A 21952-nucleotide genomic window follows, 5' to 3' on the forward strand; every position below is an offset into this window, starting at 1 on the left:
TTAAACGAGAGTTATAAAGCAAGACATAATCACCTACATTGAACTCACGCTTTTGTATCCTCTTATCATGCCACCTCTTAACCTTCTCTTTGAATAACTTGGCATTCTCGTATGCCTGAGTTCTCCATTCATCAAGCGAGCTAATGTCAAATAACCTCTTCTCACGAGAAAGTTTGAAATCAAAGTTGAGCTCTTTGATTGCCCAATAAGCTTTATGCTCTAGCTCAAGAGGTAAGTAACATGCTTTCCCATAAACCATTTTGTACGGATACATGCCCATGGGATTCTTATAGGCAGTTCTATAAGCCCACAGTGCATCATTGAGCTTCTTAGACCAATTCTTTCTAGACCTGTTGACAGTCTCTTACAGAATCAGTTTAATCTCTCTATTACTTAACTCTACTTGACCACTGGACTGAGGGTGATAGGGATACGCAATTCTATGGTTGACATCGTACTTAGCAAGCATTTTACGGAAAGCACCATGAATGAAATGTGAACCACCGTCGGTCATTAGATATCTTGGGACTCCAAATCTAGGGAAGATAACTTCTTTCAGCATCCTCATAGAGGTGTTGTGATCAGCACTACTAGTGGGGATAGCTTCTACCCACTTAGTGATGTAATCAACAGCAACTAGGATATGAGTATACCCGTTGGATTTTGGAAAAGGTCCCATATAATCAAAGCCCAAGACATCAAATAGTTCAATGACAAGTGAATAGTTCATAGGCATTTCCTGACGTTTTCTAATATTACCTATTCTTTGTCATTCGTCACAAGACAAGACGAATTTACGGGCATCCTTGAAGAGAGTGGGCCAATAGAAACCTAATTGCAATACCTTGTGTGCAGTTCTATCTCCCACATGGTGTCCTCCGTAGGCCTCTGAGTGACACTTCTGTAGGATCTGTCCCTGTTCATGTTCAGGTACACAATGTCTAATAACACCATCTATTCCTTCCTTATAAAGGTGAGGATCATCCCAGAAGTAATGTCTCAAGTCAAAGAAGAATTTCTTCTTTTGCTGGTACGTGAAACTAGGTGGTATATATTTGGCAACGATATAGTTTGCATAATCAGCATACCACGGCGCACTACGTGAAGCATTGATGACATTCAATTGCTCATCGGGAAAGCTATCATCAATAGGTTGTGGGTCATCAAGAACGTTCTCCAACCTAGACAAGTTACCTGCTACATGGTTATCAGCACCCTTCCTGTCGACAACGTGCAAATCAAATTCTTGTAGCAAGAGAACCCATCTGATAAGTCTAGGTTTAGCATCCTTCTTCTCCATGAGGTACTTAATAGTAGCGTGATCAGTGTGAATAGTGACTTGGGAATCAACTATGTAAGATCTGAACTTTTCACATGCAAACACGACTGCTAAAAACTCCTTCTCCGTTGTAGCATAGTTTCTCTGGGAAGTGTCTAGAGTTTTACTAGCGTAGTGAATAACATTCAACTTCTTATCGACTCTTTGCCCTAGAAAAGCACCAACATCATAATCGCTAGCATCACACATGATTTCAAAAGGTCAGTTCCAATCAGGTGGTTGAACAATAGGTGCCGTTATCAAAGCCCTCTTAAGTATTTCGAGGGCCTCCTCACAATCATCGTCAAAGACAAAAGGAATATCCTTTTGCAAGAGATTGGTAAGAGGCCTAGAAATCTTAGAGAAGTCTTTAATGAACATTCTATAGAAAGCAGCATGACCAAGGAAACTTCTTATCCCTTCGATATCTGTGGGGTATGGCATTTTCTCGATTGCATAAACCTTAGCCTTATCGAATTCAATACCTCTTTCAGAAATTTTATGACCTAAGACGATGCCTTCATTAACCATAAAGTGGCACTTCTCCCAATTCAAGACAAGATTGGTATCTTTACATCTCTGCAAGACTCGATCAAGGTTGCTAAGGCAATCGTCAAAGGAAGACCCGTAAACGGAGAAGTCATCCATGAAAACCTCAACAATCTTTTCACAAAAGTCAGAGAATATAGCCATCATACATCTTTGAAAAGTTGCAGGTGCATTACATAAGCCAAAAGGCATACGTCTATAAGCAAAGGTACCGAAAGGGCAGGTGAAAGCGGTTTTCTCCTGATCAAATTGTGCAACTGGTATTTGGGAGAAACTAGAATATCCGTCTAGAAAGCAGAAGTGTGTGTGTGTTTGGATAGCCTTTCTAGCATTTGGTCGATAAAATGCAATGGGTAATGATCTTTCCTAGTGGCTTTATTCAATTTCCTAAAATCGGTCACCATCCTATAGCCAGTAATAATCCTCTGTGGGATCAATTCATCCTTATCATTAGGGACAATGGTAATGCCTCCCTTCTTAGGAACGCAATGCACCGGACTCACCCAATCGCTATGAGCAACATGATAGATAAAACACGCTTCCAGGAGCTTTAGTATTTCTTTTCTTACTACCTCTTTCATCTTAGGATTCAATCTCCTCTGATGATCAGCAACTGGTTTGAAGGCAAGATCAGTTTTAATCTTGTGCTGGCATAGAGTGGGACTAATGCCCTTAAGATCGTCAAGAGTATATCCAATAGCAGCACGATGCTTTCTCAGAGTTTTTAGCAACTTCTTTTCTTCATGCTTTGAGAGGCTAGCACTAATAATAATAGGATATATCTCCTTTTCATCAAGATAGGCATACTTAATAGTATCAGGCAACTGTTTAAGCTCGAACACAGGATCACCCTTTGGTGGGGGTGGATCCCCAAGTAGTTAACAAGTAGATTATTCTTAAGGGTAGGATATTGTTCTAAGTCGACTCTATCTATCTCATCCCTTTCATCCATATGCATATCATTTTCATGCTCAAGCAAGTATTGCTCTAAGGGATCAGTAGGAGGCACGACAATAGAAGCTAAGGCAATAGTTTCATCCCTACTAGGCAACTCATTTTCATGAGGTTGTATACCAAACTTAGAGAAATTGAACTCATGTGACACACCTTCAAAGCCAACAGTGACAATTTGCTTCTCACAATAAATATGAGCATTGACAGTATTGAGAAAAGGTCTACCAAATATGATGGGACAAAAGCTATCTTGTGCGGTAGCAAGAACGAGGAAATCAGCAGGATACTTTGTTTTACCACACAAGACTTCAACATCCCTAACAATTCCCACAGGGCAGATAGTATCTCTATTGGCAAGCTAAATAGTGACATCAATGGGCTCTATCTCAACAGGTGCAATCTCATCTTTGATTTCATCGCATAAGGATTGAGGTATTGCACTAACACTAGCACCCACGTCACATAAGCCATGATAAAAGTGAGCTCCTATCTTAACAGAAACAACATGCATGCCAACAACAGGCCTGTGTTTGTCTCTAACGTGAGGTTTAGCAATTCTAGCAGCATCTTCACAGAAGTGCATATTATGTCCCTCAACATCGTCGGACAGAAGATCTTTGATAATAGCAATGCTAGGTTCAACTCTAATTTTCTCAGGGGGTGTAGATGTTCTAATATAGCCTCTACGTATCACATTAGAAGCTTTAGAATGATCCTTTATCCTAACAGGGAAATGTGGTTTCTCAATGTAAGCACTGGGAACCACAGGATCATTATAGGTAATGACTTTCTCTTCTACTAGAGTGGGTTTAACTACATTGACTTCTAAAGGAGGATGATATTTAAACCACTTCTCTTTGGGGAGATCAATATGAGCAGCAAAAGATTCACACAATGAAGCTACTATCTCAGAGTCAAGTCCATACTTAGCGCTAAAATCACTAAAGGTATTTGTCTCCACGAAGGATTTAACGCAATCAAACGTGAAATTCATACCTGACTCCTTACGTTCTTCAAGCTCCCAATCTTCAGAGTTGCGTTTAATTCTCTCCAATAAATTCCATTTGAAGTCAATATCTCTCTTCATAAAAGAATCGTTACAAGAAGTGTCAAGCATGGTGCAATCATCACGAGAAAACCGAGCATAGAAGTTCTGAATGATAATTTCTCTCGAGAGATCATGATTGGGGCATGAATATAGCATTGATTTAAGCCTCCCCCAAGCTTGAGCGGTGCTTTCTCTATCACGAGGCCAAAAATTATAAATATAATTCCGATCACGATGTACTAAATGCATAGGATAAAACTTTTGATGAAATTCCAATTTCAACCGATTGTAGTCCCATGATCCAGTATCATCACATAGCCTATACCATGTCAACACCTTATCCTTCAAAGATAAAGGAAAGACCCTCTTCTTGGCCTCATCCTCGGGCAAACCTGCAAGCTTAAATAAACCGCAAACTTCATCTACATAGATTAGATGCAAGTCTGGATGTGATGTTCCATCTCCTGTAAAAGGATTAGCCAGCAGTTTCTCAAGCATACCCGAAGGAAATTCAAAGCAAATATTTTTAGTAGGTGCAGCAGGTTGAGGAGCCACTATTTGTGCTTCTGTTCGAGGTGAAGATACCCCGAAAAAGCCCCTTAAAGGATTAGTATCCATAGTGACAAGTGACAATAAATTTCAGCACACTATATGAATGTTTCGTTTCCAAGTTCCACTTACCAAAGGCGCTTCACTCCCCGGCAACGGCGCCAGAAAAGAGCCTTGATGACCCACAAGTATAGGGGATCAATCGTAGTCCTTTCGATAAGTAAGAGTGTCGAACCCAACGAGGAGCAGAAGGATCTGACAAGTGGTTTTCAGCAAGGTAAAATCTGCACGCACTGAAATTGTCGGTAACAAGTGATTATGTGGTGAGATGATTCGTAGCGAGCAACAAGTAACAAAAGTAGAAACGGTGCAGAAAAGTGGACCAATCCCTTTTGTAGAAAGGGACAAGCTTGGACAAAGTCTTATAGGAGGAAAAACGCTCCCGAGGACACACGGGAATTTCTGTAATGCTAGTTTCATCATGTTCATATGATTCACGTTCGTTACTTTGATAGTTTGATATGTGGGTGGACCGGTGCTTGGGTACTGCCCTTACTTGGACAAGAATCCCACTTATGATTAACCCCTCTCGCAAGCATCCGCAACTACGAAAGAATAATTAAGACAAAGTCTAACCATAGCATTAAACTAGTGGATCCAAATCAGCCCCTTACAAAGCAACACATAAACTAGGGTTTAAGCTTCTGTCACTCTAGCAACCCATCATCTACTTACTACTTCCCAATGCCTTCCTCTAGGCCCAAATAATGGTGAAGTGTTATGTAGTCGACGTTCACATAACACCACTAGAGGAGAAAGAACATAAACACATCAAATTACCGAACGAATACCAAATTACATGACTACTATTAGCATGACTTATCCCATGTCCTCAGGAACAAAAGTAACTACTCACAAAGCATAATCATGTTCATGACCAGAGAGGTAATGAGTAGCATCAAGGATCTGAACATAAACTCTTCCACCAAGTAATCCAACTAGGATCAACTACAAAGAGTAATCAACACTACTAGCAACCTTACAAGTACCGATCGGAGTCGCGAGATGGAGATTGGTTACAAGTGATGAACTAGGGTTTGGAGATGAGATGGTGCTGATGAAGATGTCGATGGTGACGAGTCCCCTCCGATGAGAGGAGTGTTGGTGATGACAATGACGACGATTTCCCCCTCCGGGAGGGAAGTTTCCCCGGTAGGATCGTCCTGCCGGAGCTCTAGATTGGTTCTTCTCAAGTTTCGCCTCGTGGAGGCGGCGAATCCATGAAAAAGCTCCTCCTTGATTTTTTCCTGGACGAAACCCATCATATAGAAAAAGAGGGGGGCAAGTGGGCCACCAGGTTGCCCACAAGCCCTCATGGCGCGGCCTGGGGGGGGGGGTGGCCGCGCCGTGCAGGCTTGTGGCCAACCCCAGGCGCCCCTCTGGCAGTTCTTCAGCCCAGTATTTTTGATAAATCGGGAAAAAAAATCCTCGTTGAGTTTTATGGCGTTTGGAGTTGCGCAGAATAGGTATCTCAACTTTGCTCCATTTTCAGACCAGAATTCGAGTCGCCGGCATTCGCCCTCTTCATGTAAACCTTGTAAAATAAGAGAGAAAAGGCATAAGAATTGTACCGTGAAGTGAAATAACAGCCAAAGAAGCGATAAATATCAACATGAAAACATGATGCAAAATGGACGTATCACACGCCAATCATGATCATTGCAATAAGTAGTGGACATAGAAAAATTAGAATCCCCAAGTTTGGGGTTTTGCATATTATTAGCACAATTGACATTAATAGAATTTATAGTAAAATCATTTCAATCATGCTTTTAATCAAGGAGCTATCATGAATCACTTTATAAATTTTTCTTTCAACACTTCATCAAAATTTTGAGATTCATGATTTTCAAACAAAACTTCATGGCGATAATCAAGTGCACTCAACTCACTAGCAATTGGTTCATCATAATTTGGCCTTTTCAAAAGATTAGCAAGTGGATGAGGAGCCATATCAATAGAATTTTAGCAAGCAAAGATGCAAGCAAATAGAAGGCACATGGAAACACAAGCAAAAAAAAGAGACCAGGAGGGAAAAATGCGAATAAAACGACAAATTGGTGAAGTGGGGGAGAGGAAAATGGAAAATAAAGTAAATGCAAGAGATAAGTTTGTGATGGGTACTTGGTAGGCTTGTTCATGCTATGTATCCTCCCCGACAACGGCACCAGAAATCCTTCTTTCTAGTTCTTGAGCTTGCGTTGGTTTTCCCTTGAAGAGGAAAGGGTGATGTAGCAAAGTAGATAAGTATTTCCCTCAGTTTGTTGAGAACCAAGGTATCAATCTAGTAGGAGGAAGAAGCAAGGCCCCAATATTAGCACCTACACAAACAATCAAGCACTTTCAGCCAACGCAACAAAGGGGTTGTCAATCCCTTCACGGTTATTTGCAAGGATGAGGTCTGATAGAGATAGGTATAAAAGATTACGGAAATGGAAAGTAAAACAAAAGTAAATAAATGGCAGCAATATATTTTTGGTTTATAGATCTGAAAATATAATATGGAAAATTGACCGAGGGGCCATATGTTTCACTAGAGGCTTCTCTCATGAAGGAAAATAATACGGTGGGTGAACAAATTACTGTCAAGCAATTGATAGAAAAGCGAATAATTATGACGATATCTAAGGCAATGATTATGCATATAGGCATCACATCTGTGTCAATAGACCAAAACGATTCTGCATCTGCTACTATTACTCCATACATCGACTGACTCCTGCGTGCATCTAGAGTATTGAGTTCATGAAGAACAGAGTAACGCGTTAAGAAATATGACATTATGTAGAGGGATAAAATCAAGCAATATGATGTAAAACCCATATTTTTATTCTCGATGGCAACAGTGCAATACGTGCCTCTCTACCTCTACTTTGCCACTGGGTGAGGACAACGTAAGATTGAACCCAAAACTAAGCACTTCTCCCATTGCAAGAATTACCAATCTAGTTGGCCAAACCAAACCAATAACTCGAAGAGACTTGCTAAGATATGAAATCATGCATATAAAAATTCAGAGAAGTTTCAAATAATATTCATAGATAATCTGAACATAAACCCACAATTCATCGGAACTCGACAAACACATCGGAAAAGAGTATTATATCGGATAGATCTCCATGAAGATCATTAAGAACATGGTATTAAAGAACAAAGAGATTGAAGAAGCCATCTAGCTACTAGGTATGGACCCATAGGTCTGTGGTGAACTACTCACACATCATCGGAGGGGCAATGGATTTGATGTAGATGCCCTCCGTGATCCATTCCCTCTTCGGCAGATTACCAGAAAAGGCTCCCAGATTGGATCTCATGGGAATAGAGGCTCCCGATGGCGGAAAAGTATTTTTGTGGCCCGTTCTGGTATTGGGACAATATTTGGGAATTTATAGGCCAAGGATTAGGGTTAGGAGGCCTGTAGGGGACCCACAAGCCAGGGGGGCAACCACCCCCCTGGGGCGTGCCCTGCAAGCTTATCCCCTCCCGACAGGTCTCCTACCCCCTTCTCCACGCGTGGCAGGTATTTTCTTGTCCAAGAAAAATCATTCCAGAGATGTTATTCCATTTGGAATCCGTTTAATATTCCTTATATGCAATACCCAAAAACATGAAAAAAAACAGAAACCGGCACTAGGCTCTAGATTAATAGGTTAGTCCCAAATATAATATAAAATAGCATATTAATGCATATAAAACATCCAAAGCATATAATATAATAGCATGTAACAATAAAAAATTATAGATACGTTGGAGACGTATGAGGAGTCAGCGAGATGGGGTCTGTGGACTGTTAACCCTAAAAACTTCCTCGTTCTCTAATCTACGGGATTCATCTGGTGGATAGGTAGTTTGCACATAGTGGCTTGTGGATGAAAAATTCCCATTGCGTATGAATCATATGGAGGAACAGAGAGGGGGTCCGAACCAAACCCGAGCTTGGTGGTGGTCCGGCTACGGCGACGACGACGGTGAGGAATCCGTCGGCGGCAGCGATTCCCAGCGATGAAGAAGCACGAGAACTCAAGGGCGACGACCAGGGGTCGAGGAGGCAGCTTAGGGTTTGAGTCAAAACGACTTTGATGATTGGAATTCAAAGAACCTGTCCGCTGGAATATATACCCATTCGCCGTTGGTGTCACCGAGATTACGAAATCGGTGTCACCGAGTTCCTCTACTGCCAGTTGACAGGGAAACTCGGTAGAACCGAGTTTGTGATTCCGGTGGTACCGAGATGGAAAACCTAGATAAACTCTTGACTTCGGTGGAACCGAGTTTGTGAAGTTGGTTTCACCAAGTTCATTCACAGAGAGGTTTTTGTGGTCAGCCATTGACGATACGGAACTCCGAGTGTTCCTTCACATAGAGGGATCGACAAGTTCTTGTTCAAGTTTTGGGATGAAGCATGAATAGAACTTGAGATGAGATATCATAGATAGCTAGAGAAGGGTCCTAGGCATTCTTGTCCATCCAATTGGTAGAAGATAAATCAAGAGCCAAATAACAATAATTGGATGTCCTTGAATGATCAAACACATGCAAACCAACATGCTCACACAATAAGAATGTGTCACATCCCTGACACTTTAAGCAAGTTAGTCTTGTGCTCATGTCTTCTTTGCATTTGCATCTAAGAATTTTTCAACAAGAACAAGAAAGTGGCAAAGGAAAAACTCAAAACCCTAGCCACTACTTTAAATAAAGAAAATCTCAAACTAGTTGAAATCAATGAACCCAAAATGGCCTCAAGAAATGTTCAAACTTTCTGAAAATCATGAAAGTAAATGAGCATTGGAGAAAACTATTTTCTTGACACTTTAAGCATTTTAAATTAATGCAAAAAGCCACTGGTTTCAAATTTGAAATTTGAAATCAGAAACTATAAATTTTCAAAAATGTTGAAAACTTTGGAAATGGTTGGGAATATTATAACAATATTTCAGGAGGTCTAAAATAGTTTTTACTTTTTTGTTTTGGAGCTGAAATAAATAGCAAAACAATAGTTAGCAAAACAGAAAAAAGGGAAACTCTTACCTGTCGCCTAGCCTGGCCCGGCCCATCTCCCTGGCTCGTCCCCTCCCTCGCGCCAGTAGGAGCAGGAGGTGGCCGCCGCCTCCTCCGGCGCGGCCACGCACCTGTGCGCCTGCCTGGCCGCCGCCTCGCGCTGGCAAGGCCGGGGATAAGCTCCCCGAGGCCTCCTCTATCCATTCCCAGCGCTAACTCTCTCCCTCCTCTCGGATCTTGCCCTCCTTCCCGCTGCCGCCATTGGAGCCGAGCTCGAGCTCGAGCCACAACACCTCTAGCCATGGGAACCCTCCTCCGAGTAGTCTGTTAGCTCCGCCTCGTCGCCCTGGTCATCTCTACAGAAGCCGAAGCTTCCCCGAGCTCTGCATCGCCCCCAACGCCATCGTCTTCCACCTCCGGCCGCCGGACCTCTCCCGTCGATTCGCTCCCTCCGGCGCATCCCCGAGCCCCTCAACAGCACCATCGGAACCGCGGTGAGCTCGTCGTCGTTTCCCCTCTCGCCCCACGCTCTCCCATGCATCGTAGCCTCGTTCCCCACCAAGGCCGAGAGCTTCTCGCCGCCGGTCATGTCGTCGCCGTCGCTGTGGTGTGTGATCCACACGCTCGAGCTAGGATTCGAGCTCCTGGAGCCTCCAGGAGTGCGATGAGCCCTCCAGCTGCCCTCCCCGTGCCCTAGAGCCATCGCTCGTAGAAGGCCGAGCTTCGGCCGCCGCTCCGGCTCGTCGCCGGCGCCTCTCCCGGCGACCCTAGCCTCCCCTGATGCCCCTGCCAGATCAGCCACTTCCCCAGCGTTCCGTAGCTGCAAACCGCGTTCAAATTGGTTCTGTGCAGCGCCGATTAGGTCGTCTCCGGCGAGCCCTCCGCCGCGGGCTTGGTCGCCGGCGACCACCCTCCGGTGGGCGTCGACGTGGCCGACCATCAGGGCGTAATTGCCCTCCCCTCAGTCGCTGCCAGAGGGCCCCACGCCTGGTCAAACCCCAATTAGGGGCTGGTCAGCGCGGGATTAGTCCCAGAGAGGCTGACCAGTGGGGCCCCCCTGTCAGGTTTGACCTGAACAGGTCGGCTGACCTGCTGACGTCAGCCTGATGCAATAAATAGAATTTCCAGTATAGAAATAATTCCAGTAAATTGCTAAAACTTGTAAAAATCATAGAAATTAATCTGTAACTCCAACGAAAATAATTTATATATGAAAAAGTATCAGAAAAATTCAAGGATTCTGATTATGCTATTTTCAACCATGTTCGAAAAAGTTACAGAACCCTAAAATGTGGAATAAGGAATAATTCAATTCTTATAATTACTTTTAAATGGAATTTGGAAAAATATTCAAATTTCATTATGAATGCAATGATCACACACTGTCCTAGTTACAAATCAGTACCATAACATGACATCTCATGCAAGCTAACATCAAGTTGATCTGAGCATCAGGTCGAATCAATTAAATCGGTAACCGTGAATACCCCGTTTGAAGTGATACCGAATATGATTCAAATCAACTCTAAACCTAATACATGTTGATTATAATAACTTATCACCTTGCATTCTCATGCCATGCTCATGCATCATTTTGATTGCATATGATTGTTATTGAATGTTGCCATTTATTTCGGTGGGCTCCGCAACCCCGGATTCCACCGAATATCCGTCTGACGGATATCGTTCCTCCTCTGAGCAACAAGGCAAGCAACCCTTTTGATCATCCCGATAATTCCCATGTTCTTGCTCCTGCACTTATCTATTGCATTAGGATCAAATGCTTCAATTGCTTTTGCCACGATAGTTGAACCCACTTCCTTTGCATGACCTAACCTTGTCACAGTAAATAGCCGAACCTTGCAACCTAGCATACCTGGTAGTTGCCTGAGCTATGTTGTGCCTTATCCTGCTATGCATGCTATGCTTAGAGTTGTGTATGGTCTGTCATCTGGGAGATGAACAGAATTGTGAGAATGTGTTCAGTAAGTAAAAGTTGTGTGTTGAACCTGATTTGGTAAAGGTACCGGTGAAAGGCTGTGTAGGAGTACATGGCGGGTTGTTTCATTGGAACCGTCCTTAGGAACTGAGTTCCGTGTATGTAATCCAAGACTAGATACTACCACATGCTGGGCCCTGAAATATGACCCCGCTCGGCCTATTAATCGCGTAGTACTCGGTCCAGGAGTTGCAAGTAGTTTCTGGTGTTTATAGTAATGCTGGAGGCCGTGCATGGTGCTGACCTGAGAGGTGGGCCGTGATGCGGTAGGCAGTGGCACGGTGTACCAAGTGGCACCCGGATGGTGGGATTGGGAACCCTGCGCACATCGTTTGAGGCCGTGGCGGAAACCTCGGCCGGACTTCCGTACGGGTTACTCTCAGATAGGCGATAAACCTGGACTAGGTACTAGTGTGGTTAACGGTCGTGGCCGACTCCCTCGCTGGGCTTCCGCTTGAAGGTTGCCGAGGTGCATGACGTGCACATGGCGATAAGTGGCGAGAGCGTGTGTGATGAAGTACACCCCTGCAGGGTTATGATCTATTCGAATAGCCGCGTCCGCGGATATGGACTACTTGGAGACATATGTTGTTCATAGATAACTTCAATGGCTACTCATAAAATTGCCAAGATAAGCGTGAGTGTCATGGACGACATTTCCGTATGGAGACGGAATGATTCCACGATAGTGTATTGTTGTGGTGTTAGTGGACTCGTGTGCGAGAAATCAAGTTGTCAAAATTATTTAAAAATGCAAGTTGTCTAGCCACGAGTCAAATGCTGGCTTTCCGCATGAAACCCCACAATACCTTTTGATACCTTGCATGAGTAGTTAGTCATCCTAAAGTCTTGCTGAGTACCTTCGTACTCATGTTTGCTTAATAAATGTTGCAGAGGTTGCTAATGACCCTAATGGAGGGTTCTTCGTAGACATCGACGACGACGAGTAGCTGGTGTCCCACCTACGATCTAGCCCTACGTCGGCTCTGTAGTATAGTCAGGCCATGTGCCTTCTAGTTGCCCTGTCTGTACCCAGACAGTTTATAACTCTTCCGCTGGCTTGTAATTGTATGACTGCTATTATGGGTCGTGAGACCCTTAATGTGTAATATTATGTGTGTGGCTCTTCCGAGCCTCTTAAATAAAGGTTGTATGTTTATGGTTATGTTGTCATGCCATCGATGTATCTATACATATCGGTATGCCATGCGTACGTGTGTCGTACTTGATATGTATGGGGTTCGATTACTTAGTCGTGAACTTTAGTAGCACTCCTTACAAGGAACTGCCCCTTTGTGATCCAACGAGCCTTGGTAGTTCGCTACTGCTCCGGACACAATGGTTGACCGGCATGTGTCCTTCTTAGCTGCTGTGTCTGTCCCCTTTGGGGAAATGTCACGCGATGTAATGGAGTCCTTGTAGCTTGCTACGACTCGTCTACATTCGCTGATGACCGACACCTGCTTTGTTGGGTCATGTATGCGTGTCCTTGTGCGGTACTGCCACTTTGGTTTATGACTAGACATGTCGATCCGGGTTCTTTGACATTGGATTGCTAGCGACACCTTCGCATACGTGAGTCAAAAGACCCAAACGGTCCCGGCTAAGGTAAGGCTGCAGCCGTGGAGTTAACCGTGCGTGAGACCACAAAGGGATGCGATGTGTTACAGGCTGGATTCCTATGGCTTAGTATCGGGGTCCCGACAGCGTTGGTATCAGAGCCTGACTGACTGTAGGATTACTAAGCCAAACTGGTCGAAGTCGAGTCTAGAATTTCTTTAGTTATATATAAGGGAATTGTTTGTGGAAGGGAACGTAAGACTCTTGTTCTCTTCTTAAGATATTCTATTCTGGTCATCCTCGTCTTTTCTGCGGGAATTAAGGACTAGGTTACTCATCTTCTCCTAGGCTCGTGTTTCTGATCGGTAGATTATAGGACTACGGGTCGAGAGATATTGGGTTTCTTTTATTCCTAGGAAGCAGGAAGTAAGTTTGATGATCAGAGAGTTGAACTTGATAGTTGAGTGGTTACGCTGTTCCATTTTGGGTTGTCTCAAAATTTGTTTTGAGCATTTACAGCCGTTATGCTGCCCAATTTTTCATTTGGAGCTCTAATGCTTTTGCATTACTCTCTAATTACAGATGCCTGGCCGTCCTTCTCGTCAGGTGGTACGTCTGACCAGGTGCATTGATGTGCCGGGTCATACGGCCATGCTGGTCAGGGTGATGTCGGTGTGCGGTTACTGCTGGTACCCCGAGTACACAGTGGAGGAACAGTACCGAGACTTCAACCAGAGCCAGTACATCTGCACTGTTAGGGTATTTCCAGACTACCCTAGAGCGGAGAAGCCAATCCATTGGTCCTATGGGTTGGGGGTCACTATTGACATGGCAGTACAGGATGCTGCCTACGCAATGCTGACCATTATGAGAGCGAGACATGCACTGCTGCAGAATTCAGAGTTCTGCTATGTTCCGGCCTCTCAGCCTGGTGAAGAGGGATACCTCAGTGGAGTCTATTTTGATTCTTCTATGGAGGATCCACTACCGCAGTCCACTGTTGAGATGCTAGAGAACAGAGACAGGGATGCTCGTGCTCTCCGCATGGAGCTTTATGCTACCCGTGCCCGTCTGTGGATAGCTTTGACGCAGCTGGCACTGGTAGTCCAGACAGGGTATGGAGAGATGGAGATGTTGAACCCTGTTAGGACCCATCTTCCGGCCCACGTTGACTGGCCAGCTATAGGAGTCACACCTCTTCGGGGACCCCTGTTACCACCAGTCAGGGGACCAAGGCAACATATGCAAGAATATCTATGGACATGGAGTGAAACACAAATGGGATGATGTACAAAGATGCATTGATTACCATGTTCCTTGCTTACATTTGAGGGAATGCGTGACTCCTTGAACTAATGCATATGATTGGGGTTGATTGCTAATAGCTCTTACCAAAATGAATAAGAGTGAATTTCATTGGCGGAGCGACCCCTCATGAACTTTCTAGTTCTTCCTCTTAGGGATCCGCACCAAATTGATGGGAATCCTTGGAGTTGTGGTAACACTTGTTGAGGTAGATCTAGTAGTGTCCTTGGGAACCAACTTGAACTTGGCTTGCGGTTCTTCTTCAAATAGGTCAATGTCGTCTTGAAGCTTTCCCTTGCCTTTGTGGTCTTGTGGTAGAAGGCCATCTTATGAGCTTGTTCGTTTGGAAGGAGTGGGATCATGATAACCCACAAGTGTAGGGGATCTATCGTAGTCCTTTCTATAAGTAAGAGTGTCAAACCCAACGAGGAGCAGAAGGAATTGACAAGTGGTTTTCAACAAGGTATTCTCTGCAAGCACTGAAATTATCGGTAACAGATAGTTGTGTGATAAGATAATTCATAGCGAGTAGCAAGTAATAATAGTAACAAAGGTGCAGCAAGATGGCCCAATCCCTTTTGTAGCAAGGGACAAGCCTGGACAAACTCTTATATGAGGTGAAGCGCTCCCGAGGACACATGGGGATTTCTGTCAAGCTAGTTTTCATCATGTTCATATGATTTGCGTTCGCTACTTTGATATTTTGATATGTGGGTGGACCGGTGCTTGGGTGCTACCCTTACTTGGACAAACATCCCACTTATGATTAACCCCTCTCGCAAGCATCCGCAACTACGAAATAAGAATTAAGACAAGTCTAACCATAACATTAAACTAGTGGATCCAAATCAGCCCCTTATGAAGCAACGCATAAACTAGGGTTTAAGCTTGAGTCACTCTAGCAACCCATCATCTACTTATTACTTCCCAATGCCTTCTGATACGTCTCCAACGTATCTATAATTTTTGATGGTTGCATGCTATTATCCTATCAAACTTTGGATGTTTTGTATGCCTTTTATATCTTTTTGGGACTAACTTATTAACTTAGTGCCAAGTGCCACTTCCTATTTTTTTCCGTGTTTTTAACCCCTTTCAGAGGAGGATTTTAAACGGAGTCCAAACGGAACGAAACCTCCAAAAAGATTTTTCCGAAACAGAAGAAGATCGGGAAGCTTGAGAACCAAGGCAGGGGGCCACCAGGGACCCCACAAGCCCCCTAGCCGCGGCCAGGGCGGCCCACGCCTCCCAGGCTTGTGGGCTCCCCGGGCCACCTCTGCCCTAGGTCTTTCGCCTATATATTCCCTAAAATCCCAGAAAAAATTCAGAGATCATCGAAAGTATTTTTTCGCTGCCGTAAGGTTCTGTCTCCGCAAGATACCATCTGGGGCACGTTCTGGTGCCCTGCCGGAGGGGGGGTTCGGATATGAAGGGCTTCTTCATCCACAACATGACCTCTCCGATGATGCTTGAGTAGTTCACTATAGACCTACGGGTCCATAGCTAGTAGCTAGATGGCTTCTTCTCTCTCTTGGATCTTCAATACAAAGTTCTCCATGATCTTCATGGAGATCTATCCGATGTAATCTTATTTTGCGGTGTGTTTGTCGAGATCTGATGAATTGTGTATTTATGATCATATTATCTATGAATCTTATTTGACTTTCTTGTGATCTCTCTTATGCATGATTTCATATCCTTGTAATTTTCTTCGAGTTGTGGGTTTTGTTTGGCCAACTTGATCTATGATTCTTGCAACAGAAGAAGTGCTTGGTTTTGGGTTCATACCGTGTGGTGACCTCACCTAGTGATAGAAGAGGTAGCGAGGCATGCATCATGTTGTTGCCATCAAGGGTAAGAAGATGGGGTTTTCATCATTGGTTTGAGTTTATCCCTCTACATCATGTCATCTTGCTTAAGTCGTTACTCTGTTCGTCATGAACTCAATACACTAGATGCATGCTGGATAGCGGTCGATGTGTGGAGTAATAGTAGTAGATGCGTAAAGTATCGGTCTACTTGTCTCGGACGTGATGCCTATATGTATGATCATTGCCTTAGATATCGTCATAAGTTTGCGCGGTTCTATCAATTGCTCGACAGTAATTTGTTCACCCAGCGTATTATTTGCTATTTTGAGAGAAGCCTCTAGTGAACACTATGGCCCCCGGGTCTACTTCACATCATATTTCCAGCCTTGCACTTTTACTTCGTTGCACTTTTCGCCTTCAGATCTCACTTTGCAATCAAACTTGAAGGGATTGACAACCCCTTTATAGCGTTGGGTGCAAGCTCTTTTGTGTTTGTGCAGGTACTCTGGACATGACGAGATTCTCCTACTGGATTGATACCTTGGTTCTCAAACTGAGGGAAATACTTACTGCTTCTATGCTGCATCACCCTTTCCTCTTCAAGGGAAAAACCAGCGCAAGACAAATCTCCGTCAACGTGCCAATTTCTGGCCCTGTTGTCTGTTGCCGTAACAGAAGAATTTCTGGCGCCGTTGCCGGGGGGGATCAAGTCAAGAACTCATCCAAGTAAGTGTCGCAAACTCATCTCTTGCATTTACCTTTTTTGCCTCTTGTTTTCCTCTCCCCCACTTCTGAAAAACAAAAATTTACAAAAAATATGTGCCTTTTTCATTTGTCTTTTTCGTTTGCCTTCTTCGTTTGCCCTTTTCTCTCGCTTGCTCTTTGTTCGCTTGTGTGCTTCCTTGCTTGCTGAAATCACCATGACTGAAAACACCAAACTTTGTGACTTCTCGAATACTAATAATAATGATTTTATTAGTACTCCGATTGCTCCCGCCACTAGTACGGAGTCATACGAAATCAATGCTGCTTTGCTGAATCTTGTTATGAAAGAGCAATTCTCCGGCCTTCCTAGTGGAGATGCCGCATCCCATCTTAATACCTTCATTGAGCTTTGCGATATGCAAAAGAATAAAGATGTGGATAATGATGTGATTAAATTGAAGCTTTTTTCCTTTCTCGTTGCGAGATCGAGCAAAAACATGGTTTTCGTCTTTGCCCAAATATAGTATTGATTCTTGGAATAAGTGCAAAGATGCTTACATATCCAAGTATTTTCCGCCGGCTAAGATTATCTCTCTCCGTAATGATATCATAAATTTTAAGCAACTTGATCATGAACATGTTGCATAATCTTGGGAGAGAATGAAATTGATGATTAGAAATTGTCCCGCTCATGGCTTGAGTCTTTGGATGATTATACAAATCTTCTACGCTGGCTTGAATTTCGCTTCTAGAAACATCTTGGACTCCGCCTCCGGTGGAACGTTCATGGAAATCACGTTAGGAGAAGCCAAAAAACTCCTAGATAATATCATGACGAACTACTCTGAGTGGCACACTGAAAGGTCACCTACTAGTAATAAGGTACACGCTATAGAAGAAATTAACTCGTTGAGTGCTAAGATGGATGAGTTAATGAATTTGGTTGCTAGTAGAAGTGCTCCTTTAGATCCTAATGATATGCCCTTGTCTTCCTTGATTGAGAGTAGCAACGCTAGCTTGGACGTTAATTTTGTTGGTAGGAATAATTTTGGCAACAACAATGCTTTTAGAGGAAACTATGTTCCTAGGCCTTTTCCTAGTAACTCATCTAATAACTTTGGCAACTCCTACAACAATACTCATGGAAATTATAGTAAATTACCCTCTGATCTAGAGAGTAATATCAAAGAGTTTATTAACTCACAAAAGATTTTCAATGCGTCCATAGAGGAAAAACTACTGAAAATTGACGATTTGGCTAGGAGCGTTGATAGAATGTCTAGTGATATTGATGCTTTGAAAGTTAGATGTGCTCCTGCCAAGATCAATATATATGAAACTTTGAAAGCTATGCGTGTTTCCATGAGTGAGAGCAAAGAAAGAACCGCCCAAATTCGTGGTACACATGAATGGCTTAAAAAGGCGTGTTCTCGTGATAAGAATCACGAAGATCTTGAAGTACTTGGTGTGACTCCCATTGAATCTTTGTTTTCTTGTGTCAAACCTAATGATGATGAGGCTGGATATGAATACACCTTGGTTGAAAAACGCCCCAATGTTCGGAGTCCATCTATCTTGATGCTAAAAGCAATGAAAGTGGAGTAGAAGATATTAAAACTTTGAGTAGTATTGAAATTACTACTTTGGATTTCAAGGAATTCAATTATGATAGTTGCTCCTTGATTGAATGCATTTCCTTGATGCAATCCATGCTAAACTCTCCACACACTTATAGCCAAAACAAGGCCTTTACTGATCATATCGTCAAAGCTATGATAAAATCTCTTGAAGAGAAACTTGAATTGGAAGTCTCAATCCCTAGAAAGCTTCATGATGAGTGGGAATCTACTATCAAAATCAAAATAAAAAACTATGAATGCAATGCTTTGTGTGATTTGGGTGCTAGTGTTTCCGCGATTGCAAAGTCTTTATGTGATGTTCTGGGATTTAATGAGATTGAGGAGTGTTCTCTTAATTTGCATCTTGCGGATTCTACTGTCAAGAAACCCATGGGAAGGATCAATGATGTTCTCATTATTGCAAATAGGAACTATGTACCCGTGGATTTCATTGTGCTTGACATTGATTGCAATCCTACATGCCCTATTATTTTTGGTAGACCTTTCCTAAGGACTAACGGTGCTATCATCGATATGAAGGAAGGGAATATTAGATTTCAATTTCCTTTAAAGAAGGGCAGGGAGCACTTTGCTAGAAAGAAAATAAGATTGCCTTATGAATCCATGATGAGGGTTACTTATGGTTTGAGCACCAAAGACGATGATACGTGATTCCATCACCTTATGCCTAGCTAAGGGCGTTAAACAATAGCGCTTGTTGGGAGGAAACCCAATGAATTTATATTTTTATTTCTGTTTTGTTGCATCCACACCATCACAATTCTGTTGTGGTTGTGTCTTTTGTGTTTCTTTTTGTGTTTGAGCCAAGCAAAACCTTTATGACTAGTCTTGGTGATGATTGTTTGACCCTGCTGGAAAAAGACAGAAACTTTTTGCTCACGAGATTATTTTTCATTTTTATTTAGAAAGAGATTTTGAGTTGATTCGTTTTGATGCTGGTTGATATGCTTTTTTTCCCAGGCAGTCGTAATATTTCAGAATTTTTGAGGTACCAGAAGTATACGAAGTATACAAATTGCTACAGACTGGTCTGTTTTTGACAGATTCTATTTTTGTTGAGTTGGTTACTTGTTTTGATGAAACTATGGATAGTATCGGGGGTACTAGCCATGGAAAAGTGAGAATATAGTAATCTAACACCAATATAAATAGAAATCAAGTTTTCTCCAGTACCTAAAGAGGTGGTAGTTTGTTTTCTTGTGCTAATGTTATCACGAGTTTCTGTTTAAGTTTTGTGTTGTGAAGTTTTGAAGTTTTGGGTGATGTTCTCATGGACAAAGAGATAAGGAGTGGAAAGAGCTCAAGCTTGGGGATGCCCAAGGAATCCCAAACAAATTCAAGGACACCAAAAAGCCTAAGCTTGGGGATGCCCCGGGAAGGCATCCCCTCTTTCGTCTTCAATCCATCGGTAACATTACTTGGAGCTATATTTTTATTCACCACATGATATGTGTTTTGCTTGGAGCGTCTTGTATCGTAGGAGTCTTTTCTTTTTGTTGTGACACAATCATCCTTGCTGCACACCCTTTGAGAGAGACATGCACTCATCGTGATTTTGCTAGAATGCTCATCGTGCTTCACTTATATCTTTTGAGCTAGATAATTTTGATCTATGGGCTTCACTTAGATCTTCTAGAGCACGGCGGTGCGTGACTTGGTAGTTGGCTTGTGCTTTGAAATTAGTCACAAAGGTGATAGGTACCCAAAGACGATACAAGAACCTCCATCTTCATGTGCATTGAGTAGAAATGGAGGTTTTGATTCCTCTCAATTAGTTTTGAGACGTGGATTTGGTAATATTAAGAGTTATGTTAGTAGGGTGTTGTGAATCTAGAAATACTTGTATTGAAGTTAGTGATTCCCGTAGCATGCACGTATGGTGAACCGCTATGTTAGGAAGTCGGAGCATAATTGATCTATTGATTGTCAACCTTTGTGTTGCAGTCGGGATGGCGCGATGGTTAACACCTACCAACCCTTCCCCTAGGAGAATGCGTTTAGCACTTTGTTTCAATTATCAATAAATACTTTCGCAACAAGTATGTGAGTTCTTCATGACTAATGTGAGTCCATGATATAGATGCACTTTCACCTTCCACCATTGCTAGCCTCTCTAGTGCCACGCAATTCTCGCCGGTGCACAAACCCACCATATGCCTTCCTCAAAACAGCCACCATACCTACCTACTATGGCATTTTCATAGCCATTCCGAGATATATTGCCATGCAACTACCACCGTTCTGTCTCATGACTTGTTCCGTCACTCTCATATTGCCATTGCATGATCGTAAGATAGCTAGCAAGATGTTTCAACGACATACTCCAAGCTAGATCGTTGCACATCCCGGTACACTGCCGGAGGCATTTCCTATAGTCATCATCGTTCTGAGCTTTGAGCTGTGAGTAAATAAAAATGTGATGATCATCATTATTAGAGCATTGTCCCATGTGAGGAAATAAAAAAAGGCCAAAGAGCCCAAATAAAAAAAAGAAAAAGAGGCCCAAGAGCCCAAATAAAAAAAGGAGAGAAAAAGAGAGAAGGGACAATGCTACTATCTTTTTCCACACTTGTGTGCTTCATAATAGCACCATGTTCTTCATGATTGAGAGCCTCTCATTTCGTCACCACCATATGCTAGTGGGAATCTTCATTATATAACTTGGTTTGTATATTCCAATGATGGGCTTCCTCAAAATTGCCCTAGGTCTTCATGAGCAAGCAAGTTGGATGCACACCCACTAGTTCTCGTTTTGAGCTTTCACATACTTATAGCTCTAGTGCATCCTTTGTAAGGCAATCCCTACTCATTCACATTGATATCTATTAATGGGCATCTCCATAGCACTTTGATATGCCGAGTCAATGTGACCATCTCCTCCCTTTTTGTCTCACAACCACCACCACACTCTATTCCACCTATAGTGCTATATCCATGGCTCACGCTCATGTATTGCGCGATAGTTAGAAAAGGTTTCAGAAAGTAAGAGTGCGAAAATAATTACTTGGCCAATACCGGGGTTGTGCATGATTTAAATTAGTTGTGTGGGGATGATGGAGCATAGCCAGACTATATGATTATGTAGGGATAACTCCCTTTGGTCCTGTTATTTCGAAAGTTCATGATTACCTTGCTAGTTTGCTTGAAGTATTATTGTTTTCATGTCAATAGCAAACTATTTTTTTGAATCTTATGGATCTGAACATTCATGTCACACGAAAGAAGTTGCAAAGGACAACTATGCTAGGTAGAAGTCCAGATCAAAAATTTAGTCTTTTTCAATTCCCTACTAGAGGAAGACCAGGAGTTAAGCTTGGGGATGCTTGATACGTCTCCAACATATCTACAATTTTTGATGGTTGCATGCTATTATCCTGTCAAACTTTGGATGTTTTGTATGCCTTTTATATCTTTTTGGGACTAACTTATTAACTCAGTGCCAAGTGCCAGTTC

This window comes from Hordeum vulgare, chromosome 7H, assembly GCF_904849725.1.
Source record: "Hordeum vulgare subsp. vulgare chromosome 7H, MorexV3_pseudomolecules_assembly, whole genome shotgun sequence".
Lineage (NCBI taxonomy): Eukaryota > Viridiplantae > Streptophyta > Magnoliopsida > Poales > Poaceae > Hordeum > Hordeum vulgare.